The sequence below is a fragment of the Musca autumnalis genome, unplaced genomic scaffold, assembly GCF_047663935.1.
Source record: "Musca autumnalis isolate F117 unplaced genomic scaffold, ASM4766393v1 scaffold_1, whole genome shotgun sequence".
NCBI classification, from domain to species: Eukaryota; Metazoa; Arthropoda; class Insecta; order Diptera; family Muscidae; genus Musca; species Musca autumnalis.
Genome location: NW_027411644.1, coordinates 13,970,555 through 13,995,685, shown reverse-complemented (window position 1 = coordinate 13,995,685; position 25,131 = coordinate 13,970,555). Strand labels below are relative to the sequence as shown.

The 25,131-nt window shown below is 37.9% G+C and overlaps 1 protein-coding gene across 1 annotated transcript in view; it reads left to right on the top strand.

Annotated features, from left to right (window-relative positions):
- Positions 1 to 25,131, top strand: part of LOC141393968 (homeobox protein prospero-like) — a 227,806-nt gene that overhangs the window by 138,031 nt on the left and 64,644 nt on the right. The gene's annotated exons all lie outside the window — the stretch shown is intronic.

Genomic DNA, 25,131 nt, shown 5'->3' with positions numbered 1-25,131 from the left:
TATTGTAAATCTTTTTTTCGTTTATTCCTGTGTGTTCTTTAACGCTTTTCTTAAGATTCAAGCATTTTTTGGTCGGACCCTTGTTGCAACACTTGATTTTTGCATTTATTTCTTTATCATAAAAACAAATTGGTATGAGATAAACAAGGCGGTGGAGTGGATGGAAGAAGATGAAATGTCTATTAAACAACATCTTGGCTTATGGCAAAGAGTATTTACAATAAAGTCGCTGTTTAATTCAGAAACGGGAGAAAAAAAGTGCAGACGAAAAGAAATGCATAAAACGAAATCCTTTTTACTTCATCTAAATGGATAAAATCAAAGGACTTTTTAGCAGGGACGTGGAAAAGAGGCACATTCACAAGGAGAACTAAATAATATGACATTTGGAATGAAAAAAAAAAACAACTCCAAACAATATAAAGACTACTAAAAACTATAATGCGAATGTTGTATGAAGGATTGGTCCTAAACATTGGGATATTTCAGTGTCAATATCTCAGAAAAAAGGGTCAGTATCTCAGAAAAAAATGTTCTAGTCACGATCAGTCACAACGACAATAAGCTATAAAAATTAAACACGGTCCGAAAATTGACTTTAAACTTTATTAAAGCGCAAAAATGTTGAACTTCTGGAGTAGGTACGTGAAGAAATAGACAACAATGTTCACTTTGGTACTGGATCTAATTGTCTGAGACATTTCTTTCGTACCATAATCCATCGATCAGCCCTTAAACTTCACTTTGAACTTTTGTGGAATTATGTGATATAGTCCATCTTGGAACGTTGTTTAAGTCTGAGAGAAAATTTACGATGTGCAAAGGTTGGACCAAAGGCAATCACTCCTTTCGGTGGTTATCGTGCCTACCAGCCATTTTAGTTGGTCTCCGTAGAAATTTTTGAGCTTTTGGAAAATTATGTAGAAAACCCATGAGCAACATTATATCTATGTAAAAGTACCACAAGATGTTTCCTCGGTAAATATTTCAAAACCATTCTCGAATAAAGGTGATTCCTCATAAACCCCTTCTTGGAACTTGATGTACGTTTGGAAGAAAATTTACGATTTTCACATTTTCAGCCAAATCAGATACTCTGTTCGTAAATTATTGTTTTTCTGGGTCCAGATTCAAAAATTCTGCAACCTCTTCTGGCTGTGTCCATAAAATCGGACCAAATGCTGCTTCGTCCTGATCATAATTGTCCTAAGCCAACATCTTGCTGTTGCTGTCTTCAGGGTAGGATTCTGACAGATTTGAATATTGTTCCATCAATAACATTTGCATAACATATTGTCGTCTAGCTTACCACAGGCCGGTCTATTGCTTTGTAAAAAGTGAACAGCGACTTGAGGACCTTGTTCCCATTTCTGTCGCAAATAGCTGTGGATTGAGCGGACAACTTGAATATGCTATCAAACGTTATGCTTGTCATAGCTGACGTTATCGAAGGGCTTCGGTAGGTCAACAGCCACCGTAAATGTTCGATTGCACTGCCTTTTCTGGTTCAGTGCCCAACAGATATATGACGTGTAATGATATTGTTGTACTGTGCTACTGGGACCGAGTATAGCTTCTATAGGTCTTCTGTAAATAGAATACACCGGATAAGACTTCCGTAGATAGAATATCTCCCATAAGTCTTCCGTAGACAGAATACCTCCTATGTGTATTCTGCACATAGAAGGCTGCCTATAGGTCTTCTGCTGATAGAAGTCATTTCATAGGTCTTGTATAGATATATGACCTCATATAAGTTTCCTAAAGAAAGAGGGTAATCTGTAGATAGAACACGTTCTATTGTTCTTCTACAGATAAAAACATCCTGTAGGATTTCTATAGATAACAAGTAAAAAAGTGTCAGTTGGCTTTGCCGACAGAGATATACCCTCAGCCAATGTAAATTGAAACTTTCATCTAGGGACAGACCGAATGTATTTAAAGTCCCTTAAGAATTTTGTGGCCCTTTTTGGACATTTGAACTTGCCGACAAAAATGTGGATTAAGAATTACCTGCACTAAGACACGAATGTTGAACTTTTGTGTGGGAGGTACCCTTAGGGAGGACCGATATGGGCGCTTTTAGAAGTTAAATAAAATGTTTACAAAATATTAGGAGATCCAAAGTATGTACGAAATTAGTTGCCCCGTTCAAGAGATATCGTTCTACCACTTTAGTGACATATTTTAAATATTGGAGAGAAGTGCCGGAAGTTGTGGACCGGTATTGCCCATGAAACTAAGTTTGGACAAAATATGGCGAACGCCACCTATGGTGACTTAGGGGTTTTTTATACCTTTCGGGCTTTCGCAGAAATCGAAGAGATTCGAGAGGAGGTCTTAAAGTGAACTTATCCGAAATTTTGTGTGGGAGGTATCCGAAGGAGTGGACAACTATAGTCCACATTCGAACATGATTTATATCTGGTAGAAATATTAGGATGTTTAACGTATGGGCCAAATTGGTCACTCCCTTCAAGGGTTATCGTGCGCACAATTTTTCCGAACATTTTCGAATTTTTGTGGGGGAGGTACCTGAAGGAGTGAACCGATATGGCTTATCTTCGAACTTAAACAAAGTTTGGTTTATGAAGACCAAATTTAGTATCGTATCGGCAGATCCGTTCGAGAGTTATCTTGGGCTCCAAGCACTACACACGGTGTCATAGGGGTTTTTTGGACATTTCAGGCTATTTTCTCAGGAAGTGTGGTTTTGCCCCTAATGAAACTTGTACCGCCGTATGGGGGGCCGTGAATCCAAGTTGTTACAACAAAAATAAAAACGATTCGAGAGCAGGTCCTAAACTGAACTTTTCTGAAATTTTGTGTGGGAGGTACCCGAAGGCGTGGACCGATTGGGTCCATATTGGAACCTTATCTAAGTTTGGTAGAAATTTCACGATGTGCAAATAATGAACCAAATCGGTTTCTTCCTTCAAGAGTTATCGTGCGCACAAATTTTCCGAACATTTTCGAACTTTTGGGGGGGAGGTACCGGAGTGGGTGGACCGATATAACCCATCTTCGAACTTAAATTAAGTTTGGACAAAATATTATGAAGACCAAATTTAGGATCGTATCGGCAGATCCGTTCGAGAATTATCGTGCGCACCAGCCAGCCAGACAGACGGACATTGCTAAATCGACTACAAATTGTCTGAAACAAATTTCGTCCAAACTTTCTTGGGGTCTAAAACCAATATATCGATGAGGCACATTTTGCCCATATGAAAGTGTATATACCCTCGTTATCATAAATGCTGAGGGTATAAAAAACTTCTAGCGGTCTTCAATAGAGTCTATGTCAATATATAGAAGACATAGACTCTATATAGTAGACCTCCTATAGGTTTTCTATATATAGAAGACCTCCTATGGATAAAAGTCCTCATATCGTCTTCTATAGATGCCGACAGGAGGGAGATCGCCTTGGTTACAGAATTACAGAACCACGTTTCTAAATTTGCAGGCTTTTGGCCCAATATGAGGGGCTATAGAAACATTTGGGACACTTGCCAAATACTCAACTCCGCATTCATCCAGCTACATAAGCCTTACCTAAGATTCTGTGTGACCCCAGCGCTCTGGATGATTTCGGGTTTCAGATGACATCGGTAACATCACTCACCCTAAATTATGGTAGTACCTCCTCGGCTGAGAGTGATCTTATACGTTATAGCATGCTCCTCTTCGCCCAACCACCCTCAGGGTGCTCTATAAATTGCCGTGTAAAAAATCTGAACACATCTTAAGATCTGGCACTGTCATGCCACTGAAAGGGCGGATTCGAGGGCGATTTACCCGTTGACCACACTTTACTCAATCCTGTACCAACCTTGCATTGCTTGAGGTGGTATAGACTCTTTTTCCGCTATTGTTCATCTGCTCAGGCTGTTGATAGTAGACTTCCCATAGATACAAATCTTCATATCGTCTTCTATAGATGCCGACAGGAGGGAACCTTCCTGGCTTATGGTCCAATATGAGTGGCTAAAGAAGCATTGGGGACACTTGCCAAATACTAAACTCCGCGATTGTACAGCTGCATAATCCTTACCTTTAAAATTCTGTGTGGCCCCAGCGCTCTGGGTGATTTCACGTTTCAGCTGACATCGGTAACATCACTCACCGTAAATTATGGTAGTACCTGCTGAGCTGAGAGTGATCTTATACGTTACAGCATGCTCCTATTTGCTCAACCACCTGAAGGTGGGTGCCCGATAAATTGCCGGGTAAAAAATTCGAACACATGTTGGGATCTGGCACTGTAACGCCACTAAAAGGGCGGATTCAAGGGTGTTGTAGCGGGTGACCACACTTTAATTAATCCTGTACCAACCTTTCATAGCTTGAGGTTGTATAGTCTCTATTTCCGCTTTTGTTCATCTACTCAGGTTGTTGATTTTAACAGTACGTTCACTATCACGCTCATTTGCTAGCCCCATCGTCTCCACAGGAAAATGTGGTCTAATTCCATGTATTTGTCCTGCAGGTATATTGCGAGCAGCTGCAACTGTGATGATGTCCCTGAGCAAATCTCAAGTGAGATATACACATAACTGTTTATGTTCGTATTGTAAAATGCTAATTACACTGACAAAGAAAGACTTCAAAGAGTGACTAGTAGAATATTTTCTTTTTTGTCTTTTTCATTGCAAAAACCTCATAGATGCCTAAGCCAGACTTGAAAGAAAAAACATCAAAATCATTCATTTCACTTAACATTATGTACCTAACTCCCATTCCTGCACTACGCATCTGTTTTCAACCCTTATTTTTTGTTCCTCCTTGGAATAATTTCGCGAAATAAAGGGTTAACCTGCCAAGATTTTGCCAAACACTTGAAGATGCTGAATTGTAATTCTTAAGAGCATTTCACATAATGGTTCAGCTGGTTGTTTTGTTGTTTAGCCAACGCTGCTGCTTTTTTGTAATGCAAAATGTAAATATTCCTTAAAATCCTTAGAAAAATGCAACAAAGACTTCAAAATCATCTTAAAAATCCTCTTTAAAGGCAAAATGATGATGAATTCTCATTAAAATACTTTGAGTTTTTAGCAATTTCATATATCCATTAATGATATATGAGGAGAAGAAAATTAAAATTTTAATATGACCTCAATTTGTTGTTCTTCTGTTGGTGTTGTTGTTTTTTGTTTGTGGTTAAAAGGACACTGAAGAAGCAGTGCAAGGAATTTCTATTTTAAATTAGAAAAAAATATACTAAATGATGCCACCAGTATCTCTTGGTTTTTTTTTCAAGAATTTCTTCCACTCTTTAGGCTTGGCACAGATATGCATGCACAAGACTTTGTGTGCCTGTGTGTGTGTGTGAAAAAGTTCAGTTTTTTTTTTCTAATTATGGCAAAAAGTTTTAACGTTCGTTGAATTTGCTACTGCTTTTTCTCTGTAATTTCTTTTGATGCGGTTTGCCATGACAGAGACTGCCTGCCTGCAAAAATATCCAACGTGTCACCCATCTGGCAATTCGGTTTGCTAACCAAAAGGTTTCCAAGTTGGGTGTCTTCTTATGGGCTTTGTGGAATCTAAGGCAAGTCTACTTTTACCACTCCACAAGAGGCAAGAGCCATCGTCACAAACACAACCACATGATGAGCTTGGCATCATTAACACATTACTTTTTTCGTTAGCTGCAGATAGTCCCCTCCAGTAGCAAGGTGGTGGTGGTTGTGGGTGGTTTGTCAGTCAAACTCGTCACCACAGTTATGCAAGTCGTTTTTTGTATTTTTTCCTTTCAGCGATTTTTATCTTATAAATACAGTTCTTTTTTCGAACATCTTTTGCCCTTCCTTCCTTCTCTTCCTCCCGATTTCACATGACACTAACAAGCTTTGCCTTCTTTAGAATCCCTTCCTCGTTTGACTCTAAACCACGTTAAAGTGATTATTTTTCGTTGGTTTTTTTCGCCTGCAACAAAAATAATGATACCTCCGCTGATTTTTTCACGCTATTTCTACTTCTTCTTCATAGAAATTTGAAACCAAATTATGAGCCAAGCCAAAGGAGAAAAAAAGGACAAAGTTTGGTTGAAATGCAAAAATGCAATAGAAATGTTGATGAATTGTGTATCTTCGCAACCCCCCACCAACTACTAAGGAGTAGGTAGAATTTGTAAAGATTATTTTTTCACTTTTTTAAACTTCTTTGAATGCAAAGTTCAGCTTTGGCGGCTGTGATTGGTGGGTGGCACCAGCAGCTAGAGTGCAGCAACTTATAACTGTGACCATCAACATAAGTTTTTCTGCATCATTATGATTGTAATGACTGGCTGAAGTGTTGTGGATGGTTTGCTGGTTGGTTGGTTGGTGGAAGTCTTAACGGCAGTGCCTATTTGTTTTGTAACGTTTAAAGTTTTTCATGGCCCATCTTTTCACCACTTTGCCATGAATCAAAGTTTATATACTTCTTTTTCTCTTCTTTAGCTTCTAATTATGAAATGAGTTTCTTCCTTTTCGTTTTGAACAAAAGATTTGCAAGTTGAATGAACTTGGTGGCAGTTAATCAATAGAAAATATGCAGTTCGCAAATGACGAATGAAGAACAATGTTCAACACTGGGCTTAAGCAAGCAAGATCATTTTTTATCGATATCCTTCCAATCATAAGAACATTTGCAACCTCATGAATATTTTATACATAGAAGTGATCCTTAATTCGGATACCGATAGAAGACCTCCTACATGTGTTGTAATCAGTCATCTACAAATCGAAGAACTTCTACACCTGTTTTTAGGTCTGCTATAGAAAGAATAGAAAACATAGAAGGCCTCCTATTGATGTCTTCTATACGTAGAAGATACCCTTTTGGGGTGTTCTATACATAGAAGACCTCCTATCGGGGTCCTCTATACATAGAATACCTCCTATTGGGGTCTTCTATACATAGAATACTTCCTATCGGGGTCCTCTGTACATACAAGACCTCCTATCGGGGTCTTCTATAAAAAGAAGACCTTCTATCGGTGCCTTCTATACATAGAATATCTCCTATCGGTGTATTCTATACATAGAATACCTCCTATTGGTGTATTTTATACATAGAAGACCTCCTATCGGTGTCTTCTATACATGGAAGACCTCCTGTTGGTGTCTTTTATACATAGAAGACCTCCTATCGGTGTCTTCTATACATGAAAGACCTCCTATCGGTGTCTTCTATACATAGAAGACCTCCTATCGGTGTATTTTATACATAAAAGACCTCCTATCGGTGTCCTCTATACATGGAAGACCTCCTGTTGGTGTCTTCCATACATGGAAGACCTCCTATCGGTGTCATCTATACATAGACGACCTACTATCGGTGTCTTCTATAACCTATTGGGCTTTGATATAGATAGAAGACCCCTTATCGGTGTCTTCTATAAATAGAAGACCTCCTATTGGTGTATTTTATACATAGAAGACCTCCTATCGGTGTCTTCTATAAAAAGAAGACCTTCTATCGGTGCCTTCTATACATAGAATATCTCCTATCGGTGTCTTCTATACATAGAATACCTCCTATTGGTGTATTTTATACATAGAAGACCTCCTATCGGTGTCTTCTATACATGGAAGACCTCCTGTTGGTGTCTTTTATACATAGAAGACCTCCTACCGGTGTCTTCTATACATGGAAGACCTCCTCTTGGTGTGTTTTATACATAGAAGACCTCCTATCGGTGTCTTCTATACATGGAAGACCTCCTGTTGGTGTCTTTTATACATAGAAGACCTCCTATCGGTGTCTTCTATACATAGAAGACCTCCTATCGGTGTCTTCTATACATAGAAGACCTCCTATCGGTGTCTTCTATACATAGAAGACCTCCTATCGGTGTCATCTATACATAGACGACCTACTATCGGTGTCTTCTATAACCTATTGGGCTTTGATATAGATAGAAGACCCCTTATCGGTGTCTTCTATAAATAGAAGACCTGCTGTCGGCATCTTCATACATAGAAGACCTCCTATCGGTGTCTTCTATACATAGAAGACCTCCTATCGGTGTCTTCTATACATAGAAGACCTCCTATCGGTGTCTTCTATACATAGAAGATCTCCTATCGGTGTCTTCTATACATAGAAGATCTCCTATCGGTGTCTTCTATATCCTATTGGGATTTGATATAGATAGAAGACCCCTTATCGGTGTCTTCTATAAATAGAAGACCTCCTGTCGGCATCTTCTATACATAGAAGAACGCCTATCGGTGTCTTCTATACATAGAAGACCTCCAATCGGTATCTTCTATACATAGAAGACCTCCTATCGGTATCTTCTATACATAGAAGACCACCTATCGGTGTCTTCTATACATAGAAGATCTCCTATCGGTGTCTTCTATATCCTGTTGGGATTTGATATAGATAGAAGACCCCTTATCGGTGTCTTTTAAACATAGAAGACCTTCTATCGGTGTCTTCTATACATAGAAGACCTCCTATCGGTGTCTTCTATACATAGAAGACCTCCTATCGGTGTCTTCTATACATAGAAGACCTCCTATCGGTATCTTCTATACATAGAAGACCTCGTATCGGTGTCTTCTATACATGAAAGACCTCCTATTGCCTTCTTCTATAACCTATTGGACTTTGATATAGATAGAAGACCACTTATGGGTCTTCCAAACAGATAAAAGACCTCGTACCGGTCATCTATGCATCTGCCGATGTCTTATATGCCTGTCTTACAAACATAGAAGGTCTCTCTTACAAACATAGAAGGTCTCCTATCACTGCCTTCTATAAATCGAAGACCTCCTATCAGAGCCCTCGTTACATAGAAAACCATCTATCAGTGGATTCCATATATAGGAAATTTCCTACCGGTGTCTTCTATACATATAAAACTTCGCACCGGTGTCTTCTATACATAGAAGACCGCCTATCGGTGTCTTCTATACATAGAAGACCTCCTATCGGTGTCTTCTATACATAGAAGACCTCCTATCGGTGTCTTCTATACATAGGTGTCTTCTATACATGGAAGACCTCATGTTGGTGTCTTTTATACATAGAAGACCTCCTATCGGTGTCTTCTATACATGGAAGACCTCCTCTTGGTGTGTTTTATACATAGAAGACCGCCTATCGGTGTCTTCTATACATGGAAGACCTCCTCTTGGTGTGTTTTATACATAGAAGACCTCCTATCGGTGTCTTCTATACATGGAAGACCTCCTGTTGGTGTCTTTTATACATAGAAGACCTCCTATCGGTGTCTTCTATACATAGAAGACCTCCTTTCGGTGTCTTCTATACATAGAAGACATCCTATCGGTGTCTTCTATACATAGAAGACCTCCTATCGGTGTCTTCTATACATAGAAGACCTCCTATCGGTGTCTTCTATACATAGAAGACCTCCTATCGGTGTCATCTATACATAGACGACCTACTATCGGTGTCTTCTATAACCTATTGGGCTTTGATATAGATAGAAGACCCCTTATCGGTGTCTTCTATAAATAGAAGACCTGCTGTCGGCATCTTCATACATAGAAGACCTCCTATCGGTGTCTTCTATACATAGAAGACCTCCTATCGGTGTCTTCTATACATAGAAGACCTCCTATCGGTGTCTTCTATACATAGAAGATCTCCTATCGGTGTCTTCTATACATAGAAGATCTCCTATCGGTGTCTTCTATATCCTATTGGGATTTGATATAGATAGAAGACCCCTTATCGGTGTCTTCTATAAATAGAAGACCTCCTGTCGGCATCTTCTATACATAGAAGAACGCCTATCGGTGTCTTCTATACATAGAAGACCTCCTATCGGTATCTTCTATACATAGAAGACCTCCTATCGGTATCTTCTATACATAGAAGACCACCTATCGGTGTCTTCTATACATAGAAGATCTCCTATCGGTGTCTTCTATATCCTATTGGGATTTGATATAGATAGAAGACCCCTTATCGGTGTCTTTTAAACATAGAAGACCTTCTATCGGTGTCTTCTATACATAGAAGACCTCCTATCGGTGTCTTCTATACATAGAAGACCTCCTATCGGTGTCTTCTATACATAGAAGACCTCCTATCGGTATCTTCTATACATAGAAGACTTCTTATCGATGTTTTCTATACTTAGAAGACCTCGTATCGGTGTCTTCTATACATGAAAGACCTCCTATTGCCTTCTTCTATAACCTATTGGACTTTGATATAGATAGAAGACCACTTATGGGTCTTCCAAACAGATAAAAGACCTCGTACCGGTCGTCTATGCATCTGCCGATGTCTTATATGCCTGTCTTACAAACATAGAAGGTCTCTCTTACAAACATAGAAGGTCTCCTATCACTGCCTTCTATAAATCGAAGACCTCCTATCAGAGCCCTCGTTACATAGAAAACCATCTATCAGTGGCTTCCATATATAGGAAATTTCCTACCGGTGTCTTCTATACATATAAAACTTCGCACCGGTGTCTTCTATACATAGAAGACCGCCTATCGGTGTCTTCTATACATAGAAGACCTCCTATCGGTGTCTTCTATACATAGAAGACCTCCTATCGGTGTCTTCTATACATAGAAGACCTCCTATCGGTGTCTTCTATACATAGAAGACCTCCTATCGGTGTCTTCTATACATAGAAGACCTCCTATCGCTGTCTTCTATACATAGAGGACCTCCTATTGGTGTCTTCTATACATAGAAGACCTCCTATCGGTGGCTTCTATACATAGAAGACCTTCTATCGGTGTATTCTATACATAGAAGACCTCCTATCGGTGTCTTCTATATATAGAAGACCTCCTATCGGCGTCGTCTATACATAGAAGACCTCCTATCGGTGTCTTCTATACATAGAAGACCTCCTATCGGTGTCTTCTATACATAGAAGACCTCCTATCGGTGTCTTCTATACACAGAAGACCTCCTATCGGTGTCTTCTATACATAGAAGACCTCCTATCGGTGTCTTCTATACATAGAAGACCTCCTATCGGTGTCTTCTATACATAGAAGACCTCCTATCGGTGTCTTCTATACATAGAAGACCTCCTATCGGTGTCTTCTATACATAGCAGACCTCCTATTGATGTCTTCTATACTTAGAAGACCTCCTATCGGTGTCTTCTATATATAGAAGACCTCCTATCGGCGTCGTCTATACATAGAAGACCTCCTATCGGTGTCTTCTATACATAGAAGACCTCCTATCGGTGTCTTCTATACATAGAAGACCTCCTATCGGTGTCTTCTATACATAGAAGACCTCCTATCGGTGTCTTCTATACATAGAAGACCTCCTATCGGTGTCTTCTATACATAGAATACCTCCTATCGGTGTCTTCTATACATAGAAGACCTCCTATCGGTGTCTTCTATACATAGAAGACCTCCTATCGGTGTCTTCTATACATAGAAGACCTCCTATCGGTGTCTTCTATACATAGAAGACTTCCTATCGGTGTCTTCTATACATAGCAGACCTCCTATTGATGTCTTCTATACTTAGAAGACTTCCTATCGGTATCTTCTATACACAGAAGACCTCCTATTGATGTCTTCTATACTTAGAAGACCTCCTATTTGCTTCTTCTAGAACCAATTGGGCTTTGATATAGATAGAAGACCCCTTATCGATGTCTTTTATACATGTGTCTTTTATTGGTGTATTCTATACAAAGAAGGCCTCCCATCGGCGTTTTCTATACATAGAAGACTTCCTATCGGTGTCTTTTATACTTAGAAAACCTCCACTTTGCGAATTGGTCTTCTGCAGAAAAGTTCCTTCGGTCTTCTACAGACAGAAGGCCTCCTATTGGCCTTCCAAAGGTAGATTTTTTATCGGTCTTAACGAAATAGAAGATATCCTCCTATCAGCATTCTGTTATTATAAAACTTCCTGCCATCTACTCACAGATTAAAGACGTCTTCCGAGCGGTCTTCTATGGATAGAGGATTTCCTTCAATAAGTTTTTTTGAGCTTGGGAATGGGTTGTATTTTACATATCAAAATAAGTTTCTAAATCTTTCAACTTACCCATGTGAGTTAAAGAAACAATCTCCGCTTAGTTCCATCTGAAAGCAATAAAAGTGTAATACCCATTAAAGAACACCTGCAATCACAAACCTTGAAATGATTTAAATTTAGGTGTATTTGTATCAATAAGCGAAAGGAAGGAAGGAAGTAGCATTTCCTCAGCCTGAATGAAACAATTTTCTCACAAGTCCTTGTGTAGTGTACTTTTCTAATGTATGGGAATTTCAAGATAACCAAAACTTGCATAAGGCAAAGGAAATCGTGCAACAATTGACCCTTAAATATGCACCCACCACATCCTTTGTGAAAGCGACAGGGTGGGGGATGGAGGTAAAAGCAAGAGATAATGACCAACAAAAATATGGAAGTTTAATAGGAAATAAAGTAAAGCCTTCAAGCATAACCAATAAAAATATGCAACATCATAACAGGTAAAAAGCCCCCTCCCCCAGGAGTTTTCAAACAACACCCTCGTCATTTAAACAACAATCACACCCCCATGTTTTTTTCTGTTTTATTTTGCTGCACTCATACGCAGAAATAAAAACAAATACCAATATAACTAAAACTATTTAACACAGGAAAACTGTTATAATTTTCAGAAAATTATATTTCAATCGACAACAACAAGGAAACCAAAAAGTCCACTGCGCATTTGCATATGTTTGTCCATACTGGCACTGACTCTGCACTGCATTGGTGTTGCACCCTCTAGGAACGAAACATAGAATGTGTAGCACGCAAAAACCCCCTTGAAAACAAATGCCCGAAAAACAAATCGTTTCACAGCAACCAAAGAGAGGGTGAATTTTCTCACGCTTTAACGGCTTGTACGGAGGAACTTTCATACGAAACATGGTCAGTGTTTGCTTGTCCAAGGGTAAGGTTCCTTGCAGTTCCTGCCGAGGGAAATTAATTTCCTCATGAAAATGTTTGTTTCGTTGCTGCTGTGTACTTTTTCTCAAGCTATTTGCTGACCAATGCAGCAACTTGTTTTAATAGTTTCCTTTCCTCAGAATGCAGCAGCAAATATAGCTCAGGCCCAGGCTTTCAGATAATGGAAGCTGTTAAATTCCCATGCAATTGAGCATAGATTAAGGGTAACAAGAGCTAGATATCATGCAACAGAATATTGTAATTGAAATTATGGACACCAAAAGCCTTAACACCGACAGCCGCTGACGATTATGTTCTCATAATGCTTAAGAAAGCTGCAGGGTTGAGTGTGTGGGGGACCCTTAGTTTTTTTTTGTTTTTTTCAAGATGGTATTACATGACTAGAGGAGACACAAAGACTAGGGGGTTCGTTTACTCATTCACTGCCACTGGGGTATGACACTAATTTGCATTTGTTTAACAAGTGTTAAAGCAAACAGTGACAAAGATTACAACAACAAGAATGGCAAGCAGGCAAGCAGCCAACAATACCCTGAACAGAAACAAAAGAAAAAATTCCCACTGTTATTTAGACTTAAATTGTGGTCAGTCGGCTAGTTTATTTAGATTAGATTGTATTGTCAATGAAAATATATTTGTTTAAAAAAAATCATAATAAATACATACATACATGTTGTTGTAACAATGTAAACATAACCCCCAGCAGACAAACTGTCGCTGAGGAAAAATTCTATTTTTTAATATGTTCTAGTTCCGCATCGAAAAAAAGAAACAGCTCTTCAACAAAACCATCACAAATCGGTTCCTCTTTGCTTAAGTGCGGGTGCTGGGACATACAGACAGATGGGCACACACAACACTTTACTTGACCATAGATGCGCAGAACCATCAGCAGCACAGCACCACAGCATCTTTTGGAAGTACACTATCTACCATTCGTTTGTTAGTTCTTTTACAATGACAGTTGCAACAACAACAACAAAAAAGCAACTCCCATCAGTTTTGTAATAATTCATTCATAATTTTATGAATGAATGAAATCTTGAGCCAGAGGCGTTTTTTGTTGTGGGGGAAATAAAGAAAAAAAAAATTAAGTAAAAATAGGGAAATCTGCTTTAATAGGAGGTTGGCAGAGCGCAAAATATGATACAAAAAACGAAGTTGTTTTAAAACTTAAATAGAAATTCTTCAAATTTAACAATTTTATTTCGAAATAGAAGGAAATTTTTCACGCCGAAAAATTGACTTGCCTACAACAGGAAAATCTCGTGAAAATCTCCTTCTGGAGATAAGGGATCTTCCAAGGATCCTCTATACTAATAACACGTTTTACGGAATAAAGGTGTCCAATAAATTCTCCTCATGCTATTCCATATTTCCACCCAAAAACGCCTTTATTTTAATAATTCATGTTAAATCGCAGGTTCCCCTTGACTATCAATCTATTACAACCCATCATATATGGGCTATTTTAGATTGCAGCAGTCTTTTTATTAACCACACTGAACTAGACTGGAAAACCGCATAAATTTAAATGCGCCCTAACTAGAAATATGAGGGAGTGGAGAGGGTGGTTAAATAAATATCCACACACATCTACTTAAGCAGACAGATAGATGAACCAACCAACCATTCATTCTTCTTCCTCAACAACAAACAGAGACATTTTCAATCAATTTCTGACAAGAAGTGTTAAATCAAAGTGTTACGTTGCTGTGCTGGGCTGCTGTTCCATTTCCACTCTCGAAGAGTTGGAAATAATCGTAAAACGCAACAGTCCTTGATTGTTTCTGTACGTTTGTCGATTGTTGGTGTTTAAGTTTGATTATTGTTTTGGATTGTGTGTGGGGGGTGTTTAATGACTGACGGTGGTGGTGCTGATGATTTCTCTGGGGTCTGATTAGCATATCCGGCATATAAAAAGACAATCATAAAAAGTGACTGCTGCTGCGTCAAAATGTCTATTCCGTGCAAAGTGGACGATGCTATTGTGTATGTAGGAGATGTTTAGCATATATGTATGTACATATTGATGATGATCATGGGGTTGTGTCTTTGAAGCTGGGAAGCTCTTATTATTGTCCATGATGGCAATGATGGTCTGTCACCCTTCATCATCATCCTCAGCAATGGTTGTCATAAACCATAAATCAACTAATTTTTTGTAAGTTTATCTCTTTTATGGCATACGATGATCGTGGCATAGTTGTCATTGCAAAGTGAGTGTCTATGTGTGACTGGGTATTGATGATCATAATTGTGTTCTAAGATAAGAAGAACATAATGGATAAATGCTCTTTCCATTAAAGATCTAATTTTAATAACAGTTACTATGATAGATTAGCGGGTGTAATAAGCGTCTTTTCTTTAACGAGATTAAGATTTTTAAATATTTTGTAAAAAAGAACTAATCAAAGCAAATTATAAATTAAGATTTTCTGATAAATATAGAACTCTTTTCCATCATACTATGTTTGGCTTGTTCTTTTATTTTTATTTTTTATTTATTTTATTTGGTTTTATTTAAATCAGTTTATAATAATTGAAATAAATGTCGAACTAAATAACCAACAATCTCAAAAATATTTTTTATTTATTTATTTTTATTTATATATTTATTTATTTTTTATATTTATTTATATTTATTTACTTATTTATTTATTTTTGTAAATCTCCCTAATACCCGTCAAGCCTGCATTAGTTCAGATTGCCGTTAATAAACCCATCGCGTGAATATGAGTGAGCATTTAATTGCTTGTCATGACTTCTAACACCCTCTGATTTTAATTGTCTTGAGAAAAGCTTGAAAATGACTTTCAAATAGAAAGACAAACAATAGCCTCTTCCTGATTTTAATTGGCTTGAGAAAATGACATCATGAAAAGGCAAGCGTTTGTAGAAGATCTCATTTATTAAATGGATACACACAGAAAAAAATTACCTCTCTAACATATGTCCCAAACATATTTTGCAGCCAACATATATTTGTTTGCAATCAGTCCCAAATAAAAATATTTGTTTGGATCCAAACATATTTCTAACATATATTTTTCTGCGTGTATAAAAAGGCCTATCTATAGCAGTGCCGAACATGCCCTTGTCGCTAGTTACGAAGTTTTTCGGCAATTTACACACACACGACCCGAACGCAAAGAAAGAGTGTAAGAAAGAGCGGAAATGTTTGGATTTGTTTTTGTTTTGTAGCTTGCGTGCATACAAACTTACTAACACACTGCCATTAATTGCCAATGTTTTGAATGCATTCACATTTGTTGGCTGCCCTCTTCTTGGTCGACACTGATGTATAGAGGTCTTACTACTCTAAAAGGTATTTTGTCCAACACGTACCTCTGTTCTGTCTATTAATATCTTTACATGGTCTTCTGTCTATTAAAAGTCGTTAAATAGCATCCTTATATGGCAGACATTTAAAAGGCATTCCCTCTATATAAGACATACAAAATGTCTAAAGGTCTTCTAAAGGCATAAGTCCATTTAAGAGTCTTCTATCTATAAAAGACCCTTGAAATGTCTCATGCCATTAGAATAACCTTAAAAAACGTCTGATTAGCATATCCGGCCACTAGAAGGTCTCGTGTCTATAGAAGAGCCTTAAATGATCATCAGTGCACAGAAGGCCCTTAAAAGTTTTTTTTTTATATCTACAGACACATAACAAGGTATTTAGTCCATAGAAGACCCTTGAAATGTCTTCGGTCCATAGACGGCCCTTAAGAGGTCTTCCGTCTATAGAAGACCCTTAAAGCTCATCTGTAAATATAATGCTCTTAAAAGGTCTTCCTGCTATAGACGACCCATAAAAGGTCTTGTGTCAATAAAATATCCCTAAAAGATCTTCCCTCTACAGAAGACCCCTTAAAAGGGTTTCTGTCAAAAGAAGACCCCTAACAAGACGTATGTCTTTAGAAGACCATAAAAAGGTCTTCTGTCTATAAACGACCCTTAAAAGGTGTTCTGTCTATAGGTGACCCTTAAAAGGTCTTCTGTCAACGGAAGATCCTTAAAAAGTCTTCTGTCAAAAGAAGTCCTTTAAAAAGTCTTCTGATTACAGAAGGCTCTTAAGAGGAATTCTCTCTATAGAAGATCTTTTAAGGGTCTTCACCCTATAGAAGACCCTTAGAAGGTCTTCTGTCTATAGAAAAAAATTAAAAGGTCTTCTGTCTTTAGAAGACTCTTGGACGGTCTTTTTTTTATAGAAGACCTTTTCAAGACCTTCTCTCTATAGAAGACCCAATGGAAGACCCTTAATAGGTCTTCTGTCAAAGAAGTCCCCTAAAAGGTCTTCTGCCAAAAAAACCCTTAAAAGGTCTTCTAACTATACAAGGCTCTTTAAAAGTCTCTCTATAGAAGACCCTTAAAAGGTCTTCTCTCTATAGAAGACCCTTAAAAGGTTTTCAGTCTATAGAAGACCCAATGGAAGACCCTTAACAGGTCTTCTCTCAAAGAAGTCCCTTAAAAGGTCTTCTGTCAAAAAACCCTTAAATGGTCCTCTGACTATAGAAGGCTCTTTAAAAGGCCTTCTGTTCATAGAAGACACTTAAAAGGACTTCTGTCTTTAGAAGACCTCTAAAAGGTCTTCTGTCTTTAGAAGACCTCTAAAAAGTATTCTGGCTTTAGAAGACCTCTTAAAGGTCTTCTGTCTTTAAAATACCTCTAAAAGGTCTTTTGTTTTTCGAAGACCTATAAAAGGTCTTCTCTCTTTAGAAGACACTTGGAAGGTCTTCAGTTTATAGAAGACCTTTTAAAGACCTCTCTCTATAGAAGACCCAATGGAAGAACCTTAACAGGTCTTCTGTCAAAGAAGTCCCTTAAAAGGTCTTCTGTCAAAAAACCCTTAAAAGGTCCTCTGACTATAGAAGGCTCTTTAAAAGGTCTTCTGTCTATAGAAGACACTTAAAAGGACTTCTGTCTTTAGAAGACCTCTAAAAGGTCTTCTGTCTTTAGAAAACCTCTAAAAGGTCTTCTGTTTTTCGAAGACTCATAAAAGTTCTTCTGTTTTTCGAAGACCTAAAAAAGGTCTTTTCTCTTTAGAAGACCCTTGGAAGGTCTTCAGTTTATAGACGACCTTTTAAAGACCTCTCTCTATAGAAGACCCAATGGAAGACCCTTAACAGGTCTTCTGTCAAAGAAGTCTCTTAAAAGGTCTTCTGTCAAAAAACACTTAAAAGGTCCTCTGTCTATAGAAGACACTTAAAAGGACTTCTGTCTATGGAAGACCCTTAAAAGATATTCGGTCTATAAAAAACCTTAAAGGGTCGTCTGTCTATGGAGGACCCTTACAAGGTCTTCTCTTTCTAAGAAGACCCTCAAAAGGTCTTCCGTTTATTTAAGTTCTTCTGTCTGTAGAAGACACCTAAAAGGTCTTCTGTCAATAGAAAACCCTTAAAAGGTCATCTGTTTATAGAAGACCCTTAAACGTCCTGTCTATAGGCGACCCTCACAAGGTCTACTGTCTATAGAAGACACTTAAAATATCTTCCGTCTTTAGAAGACCATTAAAAGGTCTTCTGTCTATGGAAGACCATTAAAATATATTCTGTCTATAAAAAACCTTAAAGGGTATTCTGTATATAGAGGGCCCTTACAAGGTCATCTCTTTTTAAGAAGACCCTCAAAAGGTCTTCCGTCTATTTAAGTTCTTCTGTTTGTAGAAAACCCTTAAAAGGTCTTCTGTCAATAGAAACCCCTTAAAAGGTCGTCTGTCTACAGAAGACTGTTAAATAGTTCTATGTCTACAGAAGATCCTTAGAAGGTCTTCTGTCTATGGAAGACACTTAAAAGGTGGTATGCCATCAGAAGACCCGTAATAGCTGTTCTGTCTATGGAAGACCCTCAAAAGGTATTTTGTCCTTAAAAGGTCTTCTGTCCTGAAATACCTTTAAAAGGTATTCTGTCTATAGAAGACCCTAAAAATATTTTTATTGTCTATAGAGAACCCTTAAATAGTCTTCCGTATGTAGAATGTCCTTTAAAGATCTTCTGTCTATAGAATATCTAGTAATGGTATTTTGTCTTTAGAAGACCTTTAAAAGCTTCTCAGTCTATACAAGACCCTTATAAGGTATTCTTTCAATAGAATAGCATTCAAAGGTCTTCTTTATATGTCTGCCTACAGAAGACTCTTAAATGTCTTCCGTCCACAGAAGACTCTTAAAAGGTCTTCTGCCTATAGAAGACCATTGCAAGCTCTTCTGTCTATAGAAGACCCTATATTTAGAAGATCCTAAAAAGGTCTTCTGTCTATAAAGAACTTTAAGAGGTCCTCTTCCAATAGAAAACCTTTTAAAGGTCCTCTTCTTATAGAAGACTTTTAAAATGTGTTCAGTGAGTTTTACAAGGTATTCTCTTTATAGAAGAACAATTAATGACTTCTTTATATCGAAGACCTTTAAAAGGCATTGTTTCAACAGAATAACCAAGAGGCACATTAATATAAGGTAGATGCATGAATTACAACAACTAACAAATTTACAACAACAACATTGTTGTTATTGAAAAATAAATGTCAAAAAAAATATATTGAATAATAGATTCGTTCTAAAAATTTTATCAGGAAAAACATAAATGCATTTTGAAAATCCCTTAAAAAATAACAAACAAAACTGTCATAGGTAATTTTTATTACAGGTTTAGGATGAAAAGAAGTATTTTATGGTAGCAAATTTCGAAGTGTCAAATTTCATGAGTAGACCCTATTACATTTTGAAAACCAAATTTACAAAGTAAAAATACAGCTGATTGTCACTTTTACCCTTTTATAAATGTGCCTTGAGAAGAATTTTAAAATGTCTTATTTTTATAGAAGACTCGTAAAAGGTTCTCGAGGTCAAAAGGTTCTCTAGGAGAAAACCTTTAAATTGTGTTCTGTATTCGGAAGCTTTAAAAAAATCTTTATAAAGATCTTCTTTTTATAGAAGTAATTTTAAAACGTCTTCTCTCTGTAGACCTTAAAAAGGTGTTATTTCCGTAAAAGACCTTTTAAAGGTGTTCTTTCTATAGAAGGCCTTTAAGAAGTCTTCTTTATACAGAAGATCCTTCATACAAGAAATGTTTTTTTCTTATGTTTATAGAACTCTTTATATTGACAAACATTCCCCTCGAAATATTCCCTTCAGTGTTTCATTTTTCTAGCTTTTGGGCTAATGAATGCGTCCGGTATGAGGAAATAAATAAAGCCGATGTTGTCACTCAATATTTAGAAAGCCAGTAGATTTCAGCTGTTAAATGATTTGCTTGATTGCACTTTTCTTTACAAGAAGTCAGCAACAACAAAACTATAAAATTTGTATAAGGGACATTTTTCTATGTGGACATTAGTGGAAATTGACAACATATGACAAGAGAGTTTTGAGTTGTAAATATTGTGGACTAGTTCTTTTTTTTTAATTTCACCCCCTTGTTTTGTAACAAGTTGAGTTTCTTAATGCAACCTTACTTGACTGTCTGTTCGTCAAGTCCCGTCTCATCATAATTACTTTTAATGTGACTTTATTAATGGTCTGGTGCTATGCTCCGCAACATTAGCTAATATCAATAAAAAAAGAAAAATACAAAATGACCATCCATTCATCCATCCATCCTTTGTTACACCAATTGCTTGTAGATCATCACCGACCATCACTGTTTGGGTAAAGTGTTCAAGAGTCCGGTCCATTTCCTGTCTTTGTAAATTTCTTACGCTTTTCATTGAAACCTGAGACATAAATTCAAAGATTGAAACTTTATTTTGTTGTTGTTGTCATTTGTATTTTTCTCAAAAGCCAAGTAGCTCCTTGGCCACATTTCTTTTAAATGCGAATAGTGAGTGACTGGCAAGGAAGTAACACTTAACCACTGTAACGTCTCAATTGTTTGTTTGTTCCATTGTTTTTGGGGGCTTTTTGTCAAAGTGATAGCCTTAGGTTTTGTCATTTCTTGGGTTCTTAAAGGTTAATTCAAATCATTTGTTTTTATGTTTTATTTTCGAAATGCGTTTTTAAGTGTTTTTCGTTTGACTGGGAATTGATGTCTTCTCCTTGTCTTAACCCTTTCTTTGTTTTGCTTGGTGTGCCCATTAAAATGGGTTGGCTGGCTGGCTGTATGGATGTTTGGCTTCTTTTTGTATTTTTCCCAAAGGCGTGTAGTTGTGTGGTTCATTAAGGTAAACTGATATGCTTGAAAGGAACACAAGTAAGTAGCCCAGTTGAATTATTTTTGCTTTCTCAAGTCAGAAAAAGAATCTTTGACTCAAATGTAGTTGAGGTAAAGAAACTTGGTTTTGGTAATTGGTCCGGAAGTTTGAGTTGACATTGTCTTTCGTTTGTTTTACTTGGAGAAAAATGCGATGAAGATTGTCAATGTTGTTATTTATATTTTTGTGTGATTAGGATTTACATTGTGGACTTAAATATTTGTTGCAACAGGATCAAGGATTTTAAAGAAGATTTTTTAATATACACAAATTTGTTAGATATATTTTTATTAATATAGAGGCTGCATTTAAGAATATTTAAGAAATGTAGCACGACTATTAAGGTAATAGCATTGCGGATTTATTTATTATACCTTACACCAAAATGTGGAATTTTGATTTTCCGGAAACTCATGTAACACCGCGAAATATTCGTCGTAGACCCCCCATGTGGTATACAAAAATTTATAGTTCGACGAGAAGAAGTGATTTAGCGTTGAGTGTCAGTCTGTCCGTCCGTCTATTAAAAAATGTAATCAAACCCCAGGCCACAATTATGGACCGATCGTCACGAAATTTCGTATGGAAGTCCGCTTCCGACCAGAATAGACATCTATTGTTATCGGCGATGATCGTGAAATATTTAGGGGCTGAAAAGGGCCAACAACTTAATTTTTATCTGATTTTGTTGCGGCTCTGTGGGTCGCAATAATGGTCTGATCAGCGGAAAATTTGAAATAAAGATTAAGATCAGAGAAGAAGCTTGCAATTTGACATGATGAACAGATTATATTTAACGGGTTAAATGGACCAAAACATTTGCGTGAAAATGGGTAAAATTTTTAGAGTAATGTACATAAATTTATTCCTGTTCCAACCTCGTGAGTTACCTTTTTCTTTTTATTGGTCTTAGGACTACAGGACTACTACAAAAAGTCTTTTGTCCATAGAATACATTTTAAAGGTCTACTTTTTATAGAAATTCTTCTGTCTATCAAAGAATTGTCCTTCCACAGAAACCACTTGAAAGGTCATTTGTCTATAGAAAAATTCCTAAAAAGTTATTATGTCCATAAAAGATTTTCTGTGTAGAGAAGACCTCTAAAAAGCATTTTGTGTATAGAAGACCTTGAACAGGCCCTAAAAATGGGGACGTTTCGGGACCCATATCTCAGGAAGTATTGACTTCCTTAGCAAAACAAAAACAATTATAATGTTGTAGTCTTGATCACAATGACTACCCGCTCTGAAAATTTCATCACTATCCGCAAAATTGGTTTTAAACTGGATAAGCTATGTAAGCTTATCTTGAAAATAGATCAAACTTTTGCAGTCTTTGGTCACCCTAGAATTTTTTAGAGCTGTCGGAAATCATAAACTTGTCTTCAATCAGAATCACAAGGACTACCTTCGAAAAAACTTTAAATACAATCCTCGGACAGACTTTAAACTTCACTATCGGAAGGATTTATAAACATAGTCCGCCTTCGAACTTGATTTAAATTAGAGAGAAATACTACAATGTTCAAAGGTTGGTAAGTCACACCAGGAACTTGAGGCATGTTTGGAAGACATTTTCCCATGTGCGAAGTTTCGGCTAAACGGAAATTCCATTCGTAAGTTATGATTCTCATCATTTGTTGGTTTTTGGTAGCCAAGCAAATATGTTCTCTCGTATATTGTTTCTGTTACCTAAAATTATGTAACCTGTACTGGCTGAATCCACAAAGAATCAGGAAACAGGTCCGTGGGTTCAGATGGGCAGTTAAACAAATGCAGCTTATCGCGTGGTCTCATAATCCACATGCATGGTATGTGTTAGGCTTTGGGCTATTAGCTCGGCCCACAGGAATTGATGCGGCTGTATCGTCCGTATCTTAATTGGGTTAAAACAACCCGTTGGCTTTGCAGCTGGCGTTCTCCTGCTACGATGGATGGGGTATGATTTCCGAGTACCTGCATAGCTGCTTCAAATGCGTAACAGCAAATGGTATTCAAGCCTCTCTGATAGCGGTTCTCGTTTGCACTTCTGGATCTATCTTGCAAGACAATAGAATAGAAGACCTACGTAGGAGACTTCTATAAAGTAGAAGACCTCCGTTGGAGGCTTCTATAGAATAGAAGACCTCCTATGGAGGCTTCTATAGAATAGAAGACCTCCTATGGAGGCTTCTATAAAATAGAAGACCTCCTATGGAGGCTTCTATAAAATAGAAGACCTCCGTTGGAGGCTTCTATAGAATAGAAGACCTCCGTTAGAGGCTTCTATAGAAAAGAGGACCTCCGTTTGAGTCTTTTATAGAAAAGAAGACCTACGTTTGAGGCTTCTATAGAATAGAGGACCTCCGTTATAGGTTTCTATAGAATAGAAGACCTCCGTTGGAGGCTTCTATAGAATAGAAGACCTCCGTGGGAGGCTTCTATAGAATAGGAGACCTCCGTGGGAGGCTTCTACTGAATAGGAGACCTCCGTGGGAGGCTTCTATAGAATAGAAGACCTCCGTGGGAGGCTTCTATAGAATAGAAGACCTCCGTGGGAGGCTTCTATAGAAGAGAAGACCTCTGTATGAGGCTTCTATAGAATAGAAGACCTCCGTGTTAGGCTTCTATAGAATAGAAGACCTCTGTATAAGGCTTCTATAGAATAGAAGACCTCCGTAACTGTTTCAAATGCGTAACAGCTAATGGTATGCAAGCCTCTCTTATAGGCTCGTTGATCTAGAGGTTCTCGTTTGCACTTTTGAATCTATCTTGCAAGACAATAGAATAGAAGACCTCCGTAGGAGGCTTCTATAGAATAGAAGACCGCCGTTGGAGGCTTCTATAGAACAGAAGACCTCCGTAGGAGGCTTCTATAGAATAGGAGATCTCCGTAGGAGGCTTCTATAGAATAGAAGACCGCCGTTGGAGGCTTCTATAAAACAGAAGACCTCCGTTAGAGGCTTCTATATAATAAAAGATCTCCGTTGGAGGCTTCTGTAGAATTGAAGACCTCCGTTGGATGCTTCTATAGAATAGAAGATCTCCGTAGGAAGCTTCTATAGAATAGGAGACCTCCGCAGGAGGCTTCTTTAGAAAAGAAGACCTCCGCAGGAGACTTCTATAGAATAGAAGACCTCCGCAGGGGGCTTTTATAGAATACAAGACCTCCGCAGGAGGCTTCTATAGAAAAGAAGACCACCTTAGGAGGCTTCTATAGAATAGAAGACCTCCGTTGGAGGCATCTATAGAATAGAAGACCTCCGTTGGAGGCTTCTATAGAATAGAAGACCTCCGTTGGAGGCTTCTATAGAATAGAAGACCTCCGTTGGAGGCTTCTATAGAATAGAAGACCTCCGTGGGAGGCTTCTATAAAATAGACGACCTCCGCAGGAGGCTTCTATAAAATAGACGACCTCCGCAGGAGGCTTCTATAGAAAAGAAGACCTCCGTCTGAGGCTTCAATAGAATAGAAGACCTCCGTTGGAGGCATCTATAGAATAGAAGACCTCCGTTGGAGGCTTCTATAGAATAGAAGGCCACCGTAGGAGGCTTCTATAGAATAGAAGACCACTGTAGGAGGCTTCTATAAAATAGAAGACCTCCGTTCGAGGCTTCTATAGAATAGAAGACCTCCGTTGGAGGCATCTATAGAATAGAAGACCTCCGTTGGAGGCTTCTATAGAATAGAAGGCCACCGTAGGAGGCTTCTATAGAATAGAAGACCTCCGCAGGAGGCTTCTATAGAATAGAAAATCTCCGTAGAAAGCTTCTATAGAATAGGAGATCTCCGTAGGAGGTTTCAATCGAATAGAAGATCTCCGTAGGAGGCTTCTATAGAATAGAGGACCTCCGCAGGAGACTTCTTAGTCAACAACTCAAGTGCCGACGTCAAGCGACTATCGATCGTAACACCTACAATATGTTCAGGGGAGCTCATTTCAGCCATCCAGGTGGTGAACAGTGTGGATTTCGCTGAGGATATTTTCACTTTCACCTGAGGAATAGTTTAAAAAACTGCACTAAGTCAGACACTGCACTAAAAATAC